The following is a 16,923-nucleotide window of genomic DNA, read 5'->3' as shown; positions in this document are numbered from 1 at the left end:
TTCTCCATATACACATGGCTCGCGGCGACGATCTCCACGCCATCAAATACCTCCCCTTAAAGCTGAAAGGACTAGCACGACACTAGTTAAACAGCCTCCCAGAGAACTCCATTGGTAGCTGGGAAGATCTGGAGGATAACTTTAGAGACAACTTTCAAGGTACCTATGTCCGGCCTCCGGACGCCGATGACCTTAATCACATAGTCCAGCAAACCGGAGAGTCACCCCGCAAACTCTGGACTAGGTTCTTAATTAAAAAGAACCAAATCGTCAATTGTCCGGATGCCAAAGCCCTCACGACCTTTAAACATAGCGTCCGTGACGAATGGCTCGCCCGACACCTCGACCAAGAAAAGCCGAAGTCCATGGCAGCCCTTACTGCACTCATGACCCGCTTTTGCGCGGGAGAAGACATTTGGTTAGCTCGTAGAAGCAACAGTACCGGTGACCCCAGCACCTCGGAAGGCCACGACGCAACAAACACAAGCGTCGAAACAATAATGAAGATACCGAAGACACGACGGTCAACGCCGGATTCAGTGGCTCTAAACTCGGTCAGCGGAAGAAGCCATTCAAAGGAAACAGGGACGGCCCATCCAATTTAGACAAGATACTTGATCGGCCTTGCTAGATTGATGGTACCCCTGATAAGCCTGCAAACCACTCCAACAGAAATTGTTGGTTCAAACAGGCCGATAAGTTAAATATCGAACATAAGTTAAATACCCCCGAGGACGCTGATGAGGCCCGCCCACCGAACACAGGGGGGCAGAAGAAATTCCCCCATGAGGCAAAAACAGTGAATATGATATATGTCACTCATATCCCCAAGGGGGGGCGCAAGCGTGCACTAAGAGACGTCTACGCCATAGAGTAGGTCGCCCCAAAATTCAACCCCTGGTCGGCTTGTCTGATCACCTTCGATCATAAGGACCACCCAACCAGTATCCGTCATGGAGGTTCGGCATTCTTGGTCCTTGATCCAATCATCGACGAATTCCATCTCACCCGAGTCCTCATGGATGGCGGCAACCATCTCAACTTGATTTATCAAGACACGGTCCGCAAAATGGGTATTGACCCATCAAGAATCAAGCCTACTAACACCACCTTTAAAGGAGTGATACCCGGCATAGAAGCCCGCTACACGGGCTCAATAACATTGGAAGTAGTCTTCGGTTCACCGGATAACTTCTGAAGCAAAGACTTGATCTTCGACATCATATCCCCTTCCGCAGTGGTTATCATGCACTGCTCGGACGAACCGCCTTCGCTTGCTTCAATGCGGTCCCGCATTATGCTTACTTAAAGCTCAAAATGCATGGACCCCGCGACATTATCACAATCAATGGAAACACAGAGCGTTCCCTCCGCACTGAGGAGCATACCGCGGCCCTTGCGACTGATGTACAGAGGGGCCTCCTTAGGCCGAACACCTCATCGACCATCAAGACCCCGGACACTGTTAAACGCGTCCGGTCTAGTCTGCATGATGACAACTTAGTGACTCCAGAGCTAGACTAACTGTTTCACCTCCGTCGATCGCCACACACATCCGCGACATATGTACCACGTGTGTATAATTACGCACTCAAAATACACTGGGCAACGACGGAGGCACAATACAGATAGGTCTATAGTGCGGCTCGACCCTATGTGACCTTGAACTTTTTCCTTTGATCTTTTTTTCATACAGGTGCATTAAAACCTAACTACTCCTCGGTCGTGCAAGGACTCTTTTCGGGCCCGTTTTCGTATAAACAACCGTGGAATGGTCCTCCCAAGGAATCTTTTCCACAAAGGCGAAAGCGACACAAATGTGCGGCGTGGCATCAATGAGATCTTCAAGACCTTTTTTAGGCCCCGTATACAACATTCCCTTGTGTACAAATTTTGGCATGTAAAATAGCCTTGGCACTATGTAAGTGCATTTAGTGCCCCTTAGTGATTGTGGTGTATTGAAGACTTATAGGTTAAGGGACTAATGCATTTGTGAGTGTACACAAGTCTATAAGTCTATGAGGAGTTTGATATTTACAGAGAAAGTCGGCCCCTAAAAATGAATGTCTTCAACTGAAGACTTTGGCCTTCTGAAGACTTTGAAAGTGAAGAAATTGGTGTGATCCTGAAGACTTGATATTCATGCGAGGAATATGAAGCGTGAAGACTTATGTTTTCGTAGTTTCATTTTCTCTTTCTTGAGTCATAGTAAACACCGTACTGTTAAAGGGGGTCGAGGTAAAACTAAGGAAAAGTTTCCAAGTGATGCTCATCTCAAAATCCTACACCAACCAATCCTTTCGAGTGAAGCCATTGGAAATCTCATACAGTTGAGTCAATTTCTTCAATGACAGAGACGAAGATCTTCTGGTCTCTGAGGAATTTGTTCTGGCTGAGGAGTTAGGAATTCGCCAGTGTGGATTGCCTACAAGTGAGGAACATGATAGCCCTGAGGAATTTGAGAGCTCAAATTTCCAACCGTTGCTTTGCTATGCGCCAGCTGTCCCAAAATATCTACCCACCTAACGGCCATATCATTGAAGGGAATTTATGTCTTATCATGTCGGACTGCTCCCTAGGCTATAAATAGCCGCCCCCTACAACCACTAGTTGGTTGGCTGCTCCGCGAGAAACTAACACTTGTCATTGAGAGCATCCCATCCTCCGAGGACTTTGAGCGAAAATTATCAAGTGAGGAAAAACCCAAACACCCAAACCAAACACCTACAAACCAAAAGTGATTGAGAATCATTGAAGAAATTGTTCCTGTGTGGAACCAATGCTTGTTACCTTTGAGGACTGTGCATCCTCCAGATGGTTAGGCGTCATGGTCTAGAGCATCCAAGAGGAAAATGTGGATCGCCGAGTGTCCGAGTCTGTGAAGGTTTGGAAGTCACCTGAGGACTTACCATGAGTGATTGGGCGAGGTCTGTGTGATCTTAGCTCAAGGAGAATACGGTGAGGACTGTGTGTCCTTAGGTTTAAATACCTAGCCGCTCCAACCAGACATACAACTATCACATCAGTTGGAACTGGCCTACCAAATCATTGTCTTCACCGAGCTAACTGGTTCTATTTCCTCAACTCTTTCATTTCCTCATTACTGTGTTGTTGTACTTGATCGTTATTGTTTGAAGACTTTTACTAAAGACTTTCTCAATTTCCTCAGTTCAATTTCTTCAGTCAGTTTGTCTTCAGCCTGCTTATCCTGTGTTTACACTACTTGTACTGTGTGCTTGCTTTCATTTCATCATGATGATTGTGCTACTACTCTGTTATGCTTGCATCTGAGTAGTTATTCTACTGCTAAGTAGTTCGTTGCTTAGTAATTTCCCCACCCTGAAATTCCTCAGTGATGAATTTGGAAAAATCGCCTATTCACCCCCCTCTAGTCGATATAATGCACTTTCAATTGGTATCAGAGCGAGGTACTCCCTTGTTCTGTGTGATTTTTGTTTAACCACCTGAAGCTTGAGTTATGTCGACCGCAGGAATGAAGACAGTGACATGCCCCATCTTTAACGATCATGATTATCCCAAGTGGAAGGCCATGATGAAGAAGCGCCTCATGGCGATGAACAGCGAACTATGAACTGTCACTAAGATTGGTCTTACCGATCTATGCAAGATGGCGGAGGCTAATGATATTCACAAGTACACTCTACTTAACCTCACGACGAAGGACATCATCTGCTCCTGTTTGTCCCAAAATAATTTCAGGAACATTATGCATCTCAGCCATGCGAAGCTCATCTGGGACCGACTCTCTGAGGTCTATGTAGGTCATCGAACCCATCATGATCCCTGGTTTGAGGATTTCATGGAATCGCGCAAGGCTATGACTTTCGATCCAGAATAATCATCCTCTACACCATGCCTTATGGAAAAAGGTGCCAAGGTAACTGAATGCTACCTATCTGAGTCCAGTGATGATGAATCTGGTGATGAATTTGGACCCAGCTATACCAAACTTGCTTCCCTTGCCACTAAACAACAAAGAGCTTTGGAAAAAGTTCAAGACATGCTAGATGAGAGTGATGATATGTTGGGTGAAGAAATGGATCATTGTAAAGCTTTAACTGAAAATCTTCAGAGACTTCAGACTAAGTTTGACAATCTTCAGAGTCATCATAACACTCTCTTATCTAATCATGAGAAGCTTTCTTATGAATTTCTTCAATGAAAGCAAGATCTTGAGCAACTAAGGGTGGGTTATGAAGATCTTCAGAAGGAACGCGATTCATTGCTTGCTTAACATATCAGTTCCGCTCAGGTTGAATTCATTCCACCATGTTTGAAATGCATTGGACGTGAATCTACTAATTCTTCACCTGAAAGTTCAAATGCTTTTATTGCTCCAAATTCTTCAACTGTCTCTGCTATCACAAATTCCTCATTTGAGGATGCTGCTAGTATCACTGACCATGCAGGTCTGAAGGAATTGTATGTGACAGGCATGTACAAAAGCCTCAAAGAGCATAAGGCTCTCTATGATGTGCTTAAAAAGCAGATCCTCAACAGGAACCCTAGGAAAGAGGGTATTGCCTCTGAGAGGACACTTAATGCTGATGGGACCTACAAGAAACCTGAGCAGTATCCCAAAACTTCATGGGTTGCTACAAAGGGTGTCGGCGAACATAGCAATTTCAAAAAAATTCCTACGCACACACAGGATCATGGTGATGCATAGCAACGAGAGGGAAGAGTGTTGTCCACATACCCTCGTAGACTGAAAGCGGAAGCGTTAGCACAACGCGGTTGATGTAGTCATACGTCTTCACGATCCGACCGATCAAGTACCGAACGTACGGCACCTCCGAGTTCAGCACACATTCAGCTCGATGACGTCCCTCGAACTCCGATCTAGCTGAGCTTTGAGGGAGAGTTCCGTCAGCACGACGGCGTGGTGACGATGATGATGTTCTACCGATGCAGGGGTCGCCTAAGCATCGCTACGATATTATCGAGGTGGACTATGGTGGAGGGGGGCACCGCACACGGCTAAGAGATCCAAGAGATCAATTGTTGTGTCTAGAGGTTCCCCCTGCCCCCGTATATAAAGGAGCAAGGGGGGAGAGGCGGCCGACCAGGAGGACGCGTGCCAGGGAGGAGTCCTGCTCCCACCGGGAGCAGGACTCCCTCCTTTCCTAGTTGGAGTAGGAGAAGGGGGAAGGAGGAGGGAGAGAGGAAGGAAAGTGGGGCACCGCCCCCCTCCTTGTCCAATTCGGACTAGAGGGGGAGGGGACACGTGGCCTGCCCTGGCCGCCCCTCCTCTTCTCCACTAAGGCCCATCTTGGTCCATTAACCCCCCCCGAGGGGGGGTCCGGTAACCCCCGGTACTCCGGTAAAATCCCGATTTCACCCGGAACACTTCCGATATCCAAATATAGGCTTCCAATATATCAATCTTTATGTATCGACCATTTCGAGACTCCTCGTCATGTCCATGATCACATCCGGGACTCCGAACTACCTTCGGTACATCAAAACACATAAACTCATAATTATAACCGTCATCGAACTTTAAGCGTGCGGACCCTACGGGTTCGAGAACTATGTAGACATGACCGAGACACGTCTCCGGTCAATAACCAATAGCAGAACCTGGATGCTCATATTGGCTCCTACATATTCTACGAAGATATTTATCGGTCAAACCGCATAACAACATACGTTGTTCCCTTTGTCATCGGTATGTTACTTGCCCGAGATTTGATCATCGGTATCTTAATACCTAGTTCAATCTCGTTACCGGCAAGTCTCTTTACCCGTTTTGTAATACATCACCCCGCAACTAACTCATTAATTGCAATGCTTGCAAGGCTTATAGTGATGTGCATTACCGAGTGGGCCCAGAGATACCTCTCCGACAATCGGAGTGACAAATCCTAATCTCGAAATATGCTAAACCAACAAGTACCTTCGAAGACACCTGTAGAGCACCTTTATAATCGCCCAATTACGTTGTGATGTTTGGTAGCACACAAAGTGTTCCTCCGGTAAACGGGAGTTGCATAATCTCATAGTCATAGGAACGTGTATAAGTCATGAAGAAAGCAATCGCAACAAACTAAATGATCAAGTGCTAAGCTAACAGAATGGGTCAAGTCAATCACATCATTCTCCTAATGATGTGATCCCGTTAATCAAATGACAACTCTTTGTCTATGGCTAGGAAACATAACCATCTTTGATTAACGAGCTAGTCAAGTAGAGGCATACTAGTGACACTCTGTTTGTCTATGTATTCACACATGTATCATGTTTCCGGTTAATACAATTGTAGCATGAATAATAAACATTTATCATGATATAAGGAAATAAATAATAACTTTGTTATTGCCTCTAGGGCATATTTCCTTCAGTCTCCCACTTGCACTAGAGTCAATAATCTAGATTACACAGTAATAATTCTAACACCCATGGAGCCTTGGTGCTGATCATGTTTTGCTCATGGAAGAGGCTTAGTCAACGGGTCTGCAACATTCAGATCCGTATGTATCTTGCAAATCTCTATGTCTCCCACCTGGACTTGATCCCGGATGGAGTTGAAGCGTCTCTTGATGTTCTTGGTTCTCTTGTGAAATCTGGATTCCTTCGCCAAGGCAATTGCACCAGTATTGTCACAAAAGATTTTCATTGGACCTGATGCACTAGGTATGACACCTAGATCGGATATCAACTCCTTCATCCAGACTCCTTCATTTGCTGCTTCCAAAGCAGCTATGTACTCCGCTTCACATGTAGATCCTGTTACGACGCTTTGTTTAGAACTGCACCAACTGACAGCCCCACTGTTTAATAAAAACACGTATCTGGTTTGCGATTTAGAATCGTCCGGATCAGTGTCAAAGCTTGCATTGACGTAACCATTTATGACGAGTTCCTTGTCTCCTCCATAAATGAGAAACATATCCTTCGTCCTTTTCATGTATTTTAGGATGTTCTTGACCGCTGTCCCGTGATCCACTCCTGGATTACTTTGGTACCTCCCTGCTAAACTAATAGAAAGGCACACATCAGGTCTGGTACACAACATTGCATACATGATAGAGCCTATGGCTGAAGCATAGGGAACATCTTTCATTTTCTATCTATCTTCTGTAGTGGTCGGGCATTGAGTCTTACTCAACTTCACACCTTGTAACACAGGCAAGAACCCTTTCTTTGCTTGATCCATTTTGAACTTTTTCAAAACTTTGTCAAGGTATGTGCTTTGTGAAAGTCCAATTAAGCGTCTCGATCTATCTCTATAGATCTTGATGCCCAATATATAAGCAGCTTCTCCGAGATCTTTCATTGAAAAACTCTTATTTAGATATCCTTTTATGCTATCCAGAAATTCTATATCATTTCCAATCAACAATATGTCATCCACATATAATATCAGAAATGCTACAGAGCTCCCACTCACTTTCTTGTAAATACAGGCTTCTCCAAAAGTCTATATAAAACCATAAGCTCTGATCACACTATCAAAACGTTTATTCCAACTCTAACAGGCTTGCACCAGTCCATAAATGGATCGCTGGAGCTTGCACACTTTGTTAGCTCCCTTTGGATCGACAAAACCTTCCGGTTGCATCATATACAACTATTCTTCCAGAAATCCATTCAGGAATGCAGTTTTGACATCAATTTGCCAAATTTCATAATCATAAAATGCGGCAATCACTAACATGATTCGGACAGACTTAAGCATCGCTATGGGTGAGAAAGTCTCATCGTAGTCAATCCCTTGAACTTGTCGAAAACCTTTTGCAACAAGTCGAGCTTTATAGACAATAACATTACCGTCAGCTCAGTCTTCTTCTTGAAGATCCATTTATTTTCAATGGCTTGCCGATCAACGGGCAAGTCAACAAAGTCCACACTTTGTTCTCATACATGGATCCCATCTCAGATTTCATGGCCTCAAGCCATTTTGCGGAATCTGGGCTCACCATCGCTTCTTCATAGTTCGTAGGTTCGTCATGGTCTAGTAACATAACCTCGAGAATAGGATTACCATACCACTATGGTGCAGATCTTACTCTGGTTGACCTACGAGGTTCAGTAACAACTTGATCTGAAGTTTCATGATCATCATCATTAACTTCCTCACTAATTGGTGTAGGTGTCATAGGAACGGGTTTCTGTGATGAACTACTTTCCAATAAGGGAGCAGGTACAATTACCTCATCAAGTTCTACTTTCCTCCCACTCACTTCTTTCGAGAGAAACTCCTTCTCTAGAAAGATTCCAAATTTAGCAACAAAAGTCTTGCCTTCGGATCTGTGATAGAAGGTGTACCCAACAGTCTCTTTTGGGTATCCTATGAAGACACATTTCTCCGATTTGGGTTCGAGCTTACCAGGTTGAAGCTTTTTCACATAAGCATTGCAGCCCCAAACTTTAAGAAACGACAACTTTGGTTTCTTGCCAAACCGTAGTTCATAAGGCATTGTCTCAACGGATTTCGATGGTGCCCTATTTAACGTGAATGCAGCTGTCTCTAAAGCATAACCCCAAAACAATAGCGGTAAATCAGTAAGAGACATCATAGATCACACCATATCTAGTAAAGTACAATTACGACGTTCGAACACACCATTACGCTGTGGTGTTCCGGGTGGCGTGAGTTGCGAAACTATTCCGCATTGTTTCAAATGTAGGCCAAACTCGTAACTTAAATATTCTCCTCCACGATCAGATCATAGAAACTTTATTTTCTTGTTACGATGATTTTCCACTTCACTCTGAAATTCCTTGAACTTTTCAAAATGTTTCAGGCTTATGTTTCATTAAGTAGATATACCTATATCTGCTTAAATCATCTGTGAAGGTGAGAAAATAACGATACCTGCCGCGAGCCTCAACATTCATTGAACCACATACATCAGTATGTATGATCTCTAACAAATCAGTTGCTCGCTCCATAGTTACGGAGAATGGCGTTTTAGTCATCTTGCCCATGAGGCATGGATCGCAAGTACCAAGTGATTCATAATCAAGTGATTCCAGAAGTCCATCAGTATGGAGTTTCTTCATGCGCTTTACACCAATATGATCCAAATGGCTGTGCCACAAATAATTTGCACTATCATTATCAACTCTGCATCTTTTGTCTTCAACATTATGAATATGTGTATCACTACTATCGAGATTCAACAAAAATAGACCACTCTTCAAGGGTGCATGACCATAAAAGATATTACTCATATAAATAGGACAACCATTATTCTGTGATTTAAATGAATAACCGTCTCGCATAAAACAAGATCCAGATATAATGTTCATGCTCAAGGCTGGCACCAAATAACAATTATTTAGGTCTAAAGCTAATCCCGAAGGTAGATGTAGAGGTAGCGTGTCGACCGCAATCACATCAACTTTGGAGCCGTTTCCCACGCGCATCATCACCTCATCCTTAGCCAATCTTCGCTTAATCTGTAGTCCCTGTTTCGAGTTGCAAATATTAGCAACAGAACCAGTATCAAATACCCAGGTGCTACTCCGAGCATTAGTAAGGTACACATCAATAACATGTATATCACATATACCTTTGTTCACTTTGCCATCCTTCTTATCCGCCAAATACTTGGGGCAGTTCCGCTTCTAGTGACCAGTCCATTTGCAGTAGAAGCACTCAGTCTCAGGCTTAGGTCCAGTCTTGGGTTTCTTCTCCTGAGCAGCAACTTGTTTTCCGTTCTTTTTGAAGTTCCCCTTCTTCTTCCCTTTACCCTTTTTCTTGAAACTGGTGGTCTTATTGACCATCAACACTTGATGCTCCTTTTTGATTTCTATCTCCGCAGCCTTTAGCATCGTGAAGAACTCGGGAATTGTCTTATTCATCCCTTGCATATTATAGTTCATCACAAAGCTTTTGTAGCCTAGTGGCAGTGATTGAAGAACTCTGTCAATGACACTATCAACTGGAAGATTAACTCCCAGTTGAGTCAAGTGATTATGATACCCAGACATTTTGAGTATATGTTCACTGACAGAACTATTCTCCTCCATCTGGCAACTATAGAACTTATTGGAGACTTCATATCTCTCAATTTGGGCATTTGCTTGAAATATTAACTTCAACTCCTGGAACATCTCATATGCTCCATGATGTTCAAAACATCGTTGAAGTCCCGGTTCTAAGCCGTAAAGCATGGCATACTGAACTATCGAGTAGTCATCAGCTTTACTCTGCCAGACGTTCTTAATGTCATCAGCAACATCTGCAGCAGGCCTGGCACCCAGCGGTGCTTCCAGGACGTAATTCTTCTGTGCAGCAATGAGGATAATCCTCAAGTTATGGACCCAGTCCGTGTAATTGCTACCATCATCTTTCAACTTTGCTTTCTCAAGGAACACATTAAAATTTAAAGGAACAACAACACGGGCCATCTATCTACAATCAACATAGACAAGCAAAATACTATCAGGTACTAAGTTCATGATAAATTTAAGTTCAATTAATCATATTATTTAAGAACTCCCACTTAGATAGACATCCCTCTAATCCTCTAAGTGATCACGTGATCCAAATCAACTAAACCATGTCCGATCATCACGTGAGATGGAGTAGTTTTCAATGGTGAACATCACTATGTTGATCATATCTACTATATGATTCACGCTCGACCTTTCGGTCTCAATGTTCCGAGGCCATATCTGCATATGCTAGGCTCGTCAAGTTTAACCTGAGTATTCCGCATGTGCAGCTGTTTTGCACCCGTTGTATTTGAACGTAGAGCCTATCACACCCGATCATCATGTGGTGTCTCAGCACAAAGAACTTTCGCAATGGTGCATACTCAGGGAGAACACTTATACCTTTATAATTTAGTGAGAGATCATCTTATAATGCTACCGTCAATCAAAGAAAGATAAGATGCATAAAAGATAAACATCACATGCAACCAATATAAGTGATATGATATGGCCATCATCATCTTATGCTTGTGATCTTCATCTCCGAAGCACCGTCATGATCACCATTGTCACCGGCATGACACTTTGATCTCCATCGTAGCATCGTTGTCGTCTCGCCAACTTATGCTTCTACGACTATCGGTACCGCTTAGTGATAAAGTAAAGCATTACAGGGCGATTGCATTGCATACAATAAAGTGACAACCATATGGCTCCTGCCAGTTGCCGATAACTCGGTTACAAAACATGATCATCTCATACAATAAAATATAGCATCATGCCTTGACCATATCACATCACAACATGCCCTGCAAAAACAAGTTAGACGTCTTCTACTTTGTTGTTGCAAGTTTTACGTGGCTGCTATGGGCTGAGCAAGAACCGTTCTTACCTATGCATCAAAACCACAATGATAGTTTGTCAAGTTAGTGCTGTTTTAACCTTCTCAAGGACCGGGCGTAGCCACACTTGGTTCAACTAAATTTGGAGAAACTGACACCCGCCAGCCACCTGTGTGCAAAGCACGTCGGTAGAACCAGTCTCGCGTAAGCGTACGTGTAATGTCGGTCCGGGCCGCTTCATCCAACAATACCGCTGAACCAAAGTATGACATGCTGGTAAGCTGTATGACTTATATTGCCCACAACTCACTTGTGTTCTACTCGTGCATATACCATGTGCGCATAAAACCTGGCTCAGATGCCACTGTTGGGGAACGTAGTAATTTCAAAAAAATTCCTACGCACACACATGATCATGGTGATGCATAACAAAAAGAAGGAAGAGTGTTGTCCACGTACCCTCATAGACCGAAAGCGGAAGCGTTAGCACAATGTGGTTGATGTAGTCCTACGTCTTCACGATCCGACCGATCAAGTACCGAACGTACAGCACCTCTGAGTTCAACACACGTTCAGCTCGATGACGTCCCTCGAACTCCGATCCAGCCGAGCTTTGAGGGAGAGTTCCGTCAGCACAACGGCGTGGTGACGATGATGATGTTCTACCGACGCAGGGCTTCGGCTAAGCACCGCTACGATATTATCGAGGTCGACTATGGTGGAGGGGGGCACTGCACATGGCTAAGAGATCCAAGAGATCAATTGTTGTGTCTAGAGGTGCCCCCTGCCCCCGTATATAAAGGAGCAAGGGGGAGAGGCAGCCGGCCAGGAGGAGGCGCGCCAGGGAGGAGTCCTACTCCCACCGGGAGTAGGACTCCCTCCTTTCCTAGTTGGAGTAGGAGAAGGGGGAAGGAGGAGGGAGAGAGGAAGGAAAGGGGCGCGCCGCCCCCTCCTTGTCCAATTCGGACTAGAGTGGGAGGGGACGCGTGGCCTGCCCTGGCCGCCCCTCCTTTTCTCCACTAAGGCCCATCTTGGCCCATTAACCCCCCCCCCCCCCCCCCCCCCCGGGGGGGGGGGGTTCGGTAACCCCCGATACTCCAGTAAAATCCCGATTTCATCCGGAACACTTCCGATATCCAAATATAGGCTTCCAATATATCAATCTTTATGTCTTGACCATTTTGAGACTCCTTGTACATCAAAACACATAAACTCATAATATAACTGTCATCGAACTTTAAGCGTGCGGACCCTACGGGTTCGAGAACTATGTAGACATGACCGAGACATGTCTCCGGTCAATAACCAATAGCAAAACTTGGATGCTCATATTGGCTCCTACATATTCTACGAAGATCTTTATCGATCAAACCGCATAACAACATACGTTGTTCCCTTTGTCATCGGTATGTTACTTGCCCGAGATTCGATTGTTGGTATCTTAATACCTAGTTCAATCTCGTTACCGGCAAGTCTCTTTACTCGTTCTGTAATACATCATCCCGCAACTAACTCATTATTTGCAATGCTTGCAAGGCTTATAGTGATGTGCATTACCGAGTGGGCCCAGAGATACCTCTCCGACAATCGGAGTGACAAATCCTAATCTCAAAATACGCCAACCCAACAAGTACCTTTGGAGACACCTATAGAGCACCTTTATAATCACCCAGTTACGTTGTGACATTTGGTAGAACACAAAGTGTTCCTCCGATAAACGGGAGTTGCATAATCTCATAGTCATAGGAACATGTATAAGTCATGAAGAAAGCAATATCAGAATACTGAACGATCGAGTGCTAAGCTAACGGAATGGGTCAAGTCAATCACATCATTCTCCTAATGATGTGATCCCGTTAATCAAATGACAACTCATGTCAATGGATAGGAAACATAACCATCTTTGATCAATGAGCTAGTCAAGTAGAGGCATACTAGTGACACTCCGTTTGTTTATGTATTCACACAAGTATTATGTTTCCGGTTAATACAATTCTAGCATGAATAATAAACATTTATCATGATATAAGGAAATAAATAATAACTTTATTATTGCCTCTAGGGCATATTTCCTTCAAAGGGACCTTCAGTGGATCCATCTACTTTATCTGGCTTTGCATGTGAATCTTCATATTCTTCTGATGAGTCATTTGACTCCAACTATAAATTGTTCAAAAATCAGAATGGTGAAGTATTTGCTAGATATGTTGGCACTAACTGCAGGAACGGTCCTTCTGTGAAGAAAGTATGTGATCCCAAAAGGTGCCTTGAAAGTCTTCAGGTGAATGTCATCATGGCACCACCTATGAAGAATAGGAACCCCATATCAAATTCTTCATATGGACCAAAGTCTTCATATGGATCCAAGTCCTCATATGGACCAAATACCTCATATGGATCCAGATCTTCATATGAACATCATCGTGCTAACACTTCTGTTTCACAGGAAAGATCTAAGGGTTATGAATATGTGCATTACTCTTCAAATTATTATGTTCATAAGTCCTCGAAGAATTTCTCTGCATATTCATATGCTTACTGATAATCCCCAAGTGCAGGTAATCATCGTAGCGATTTCCAAAGGTGGAAGTGATAAGTATGGAGTGTCGAACCCACAAGGAGATAAAGGTAAGATCAATATTCTATCACGCCCTATCTGCCACTGATATGACTCTACATACACCGAACGTTTGCTTCCAACTAGCAACGATAAATAAAACTATGTTGTGGGTATGAAGTGGATAACTTTGCATGATATCGGAGAGCTAAAATATGAAAGTAGGTGCTGTTATCATAAAGTTAGAATATATTGCTAAGTATTATAAATAGCGAGTGTGGAATAATGGTGGATCGGTGTGCGGAATTGTCCTAGGCAATTGTTAACAAGACTGATAGTCGTCATTGCAATTTCATATGAGGGAGAGGCATAAGCTAACATACTTCCTCTTCTTGGATCATATGCACTTGTGATTGGAACTCTAGCAAGCATCCGCAACTACTAAAGATCATTAAGGTAAAACCCAACCACAGCATTAAAGCATCAAGTCCTCTCTATCCCATACGCAACAACCCCCTTACTCGGGTTTGTGTTTTAGTCACTCACACAACCCACTATAAGCGAATCATAAACGTATTGCAACACCCTACAGCGGGAATCCCTCACACTTGCGCGACACGGAGGGCACCATAGGACAGCACCAAAATAAAATATACAACTCGTACTAATCTAGATCATCAATCAACCCAAAGACAAAAGATATACTCAAAACATCATAGGATGGCAACACATCATTGGATCATAATATGTGGCATAAAGCACCATGTTCAAGTAGGGATTACAGCGGGGTGCGGGAGAGTGGAACGCATAAAAGAGATGGGGATGGTGATGACGATGGTGATGTTGATGAAGACAATCACCGCGGTGATGATTCCCCTCTCGATGGCACTCCGGTGCCACCAAGAGAGAGGAGGAGAGGTTTTCCCCCTTGTGCTTCCTCCTCCTTGGCCTCCCCCTGGATGGGGAGAGGTTCCCCCTCTGGTCCTTGACCTTCATGAAGATAATGGCTCCTCCTGGATCCTCCTACATGCCCTCCGGTGATGATGGCCCCCTCCGGCAGGGTGCCAGAGAGGGTCTAGATTGGTTTTCGGTGGCTACAGAGGCTTTTGGCGGTGGAACTCCCGATCTAGGTTTCTTTTTGGCAGTTTTGGTTTATATAAGAGGTGTTGGAGTCAGGGACAAGTCAGGGGGGTTCCCGAGGCGGCCACGAGGCAGGGGGCGCGCCCAGGGGGGTAGGGCGCGCCCCCACCACGTGGTGGCCTCGGGACTCTTCTGGACCATCTCCGGTACTCCGTGGGCTTCTTCTGGTCCAAAAATGATCTCCGTGAAGTTTTAGGTCAATTGGACTCTGGTTGATTTTCCTTTTCTGCGATGGTTAAAAACAAGGAAAAAAATCAGAAACTGGCACTGGGCTCTAGGTTAATAGGTTAGTCCCAAAAATCGTATAAAATAGCATATAAATGCATATAAAACATCCAAGGTTGATAATATAATAGCATGAATACTTCATAAATTATAGATATGTTGGAGACATATCAGCATCCCCAAGCTTAATTCCTGCTCGTCCTCGAGTAGGTAAATGATAAAAGAAATAATTTATGAAGTGTGAATGCTAGCAAGTGCATAAGTTTCATCAATGATAGTTCCAATCACTTTTTCTAGCATCATTATATATCATAATTGTAGCTCATTTTCATAAAACTTTTCATGATCAAGTAACAAGCTATTCACATGTTAAAGTATAGATCATAAACTCTCTTGAAACTAACAAACTATATTCTCAGTCATCAAACAGTTGCAATTCATCTTATTTTCAGGAAGGGTCTATGTCAGAGCTTTGATTTAGCAAACTCCACATACTCAACTATCATTTAGTATTTCACAATTGCTAACACTCACATGATATTTATGGGTTCAAAGTTTTAATCGGACATAGAGAAAGATAGGGGCTTATAGATTCGCCTCCCAACCTTTTACCTCAAGGGTAATGTCAACAATAATAGTTCATGATAACTTACATCCAATTGGATATATATATATATATATATATATATATATATATATATATATCAGGATCTGTCCAACACAATGTGCTTGACAAAGGATAACATGTAAAAAGGAAAGGTGAATATCACCATGACTCTTGCATAAGGTAGAAGATAAAAGTAAAAGATAGGCCCTTCGCAGAGGGAAGCAGAGGTTGTCATGCGCTTTTATGGTTGGATGCACAAAATCTTAATGCAAAATAATGTCACTTTATATTTCCACTTGTGATATGGACCTTTATTATGCAGTCCGTCGCTTTTATTTCTTCGACATCACAAGATCGTATAAAGCTTATTTTCTCCACATTAATAGATCATACATATTTAGAGGGCAATTTTTATTGCATGCACCGATGACAACTTACTTGAAGGATCTTACTCAATCCATAGGTAGGTATGGTGGACTCTCATGGAAAAATTGGTTTAAGGAATGTTTGGAAGCACAAGTAGTATTTCTACTTGGTGCAAAGAATTTGGCTAGCATGAGGGGGAAAAGCAAGCTCAACATGTTGGATGATCCAAGACAATATACTTTATTTCAGATATAAGAAAACATAACCCATTACGTGGTATTCCTTGTTCGACATCAACCTTTTAGGATGTCATATTTTAATGAGTGCTCACAATTACAAAAGATGTCCAATATAGTATATTTATATGTGAAATCTCTCTTCCTTCAATATACTTTCATGAATTGTTCAAGTGACCAATTCTACGTTTGCTAACTTTCAATAAGTTTACTACCTAAACTTATTCGGTGTGAAGTCATTACTCCCCATGGTATAAGCATATCAAACATATATAAATTCAGATTTATGATATTCAATTCATTCAACCATTACTCATAGGATATATGTGAAGCACGTGAGTAAATGACAAACTACTTCAAAAAGATATAAGTGAAGGACACTGAGCAGTCAAATAATTAACTAGCCATGGGAGGATTTTTTTTATTATTATTCAAGATTTCAGATCCAATTATTTTATTCAAACAGCAAGTAAAATTTAAAATACTCTCCAAGCAAAACACATATCATGTGACGAATGAAAATATAGCTCCGAGTAAGGT

Source organism: Triticum urartu, chromosome 2A (assembly GCF_056163025.1).
Source record: "Triticum urartu cultivar PI428250 chromosome 2A, HENAU_Tu73, whole genome shotgun sequence".
Classification (NCBI taxonomy): Eukaryota; Viridiplantae; Streptophyta; class Magnoliopsida; order Poales; family Poaceae; genus Triticum; species Triticum urartu.
This window is presented reverse-complemented; position numbering follows the sequence as displayed.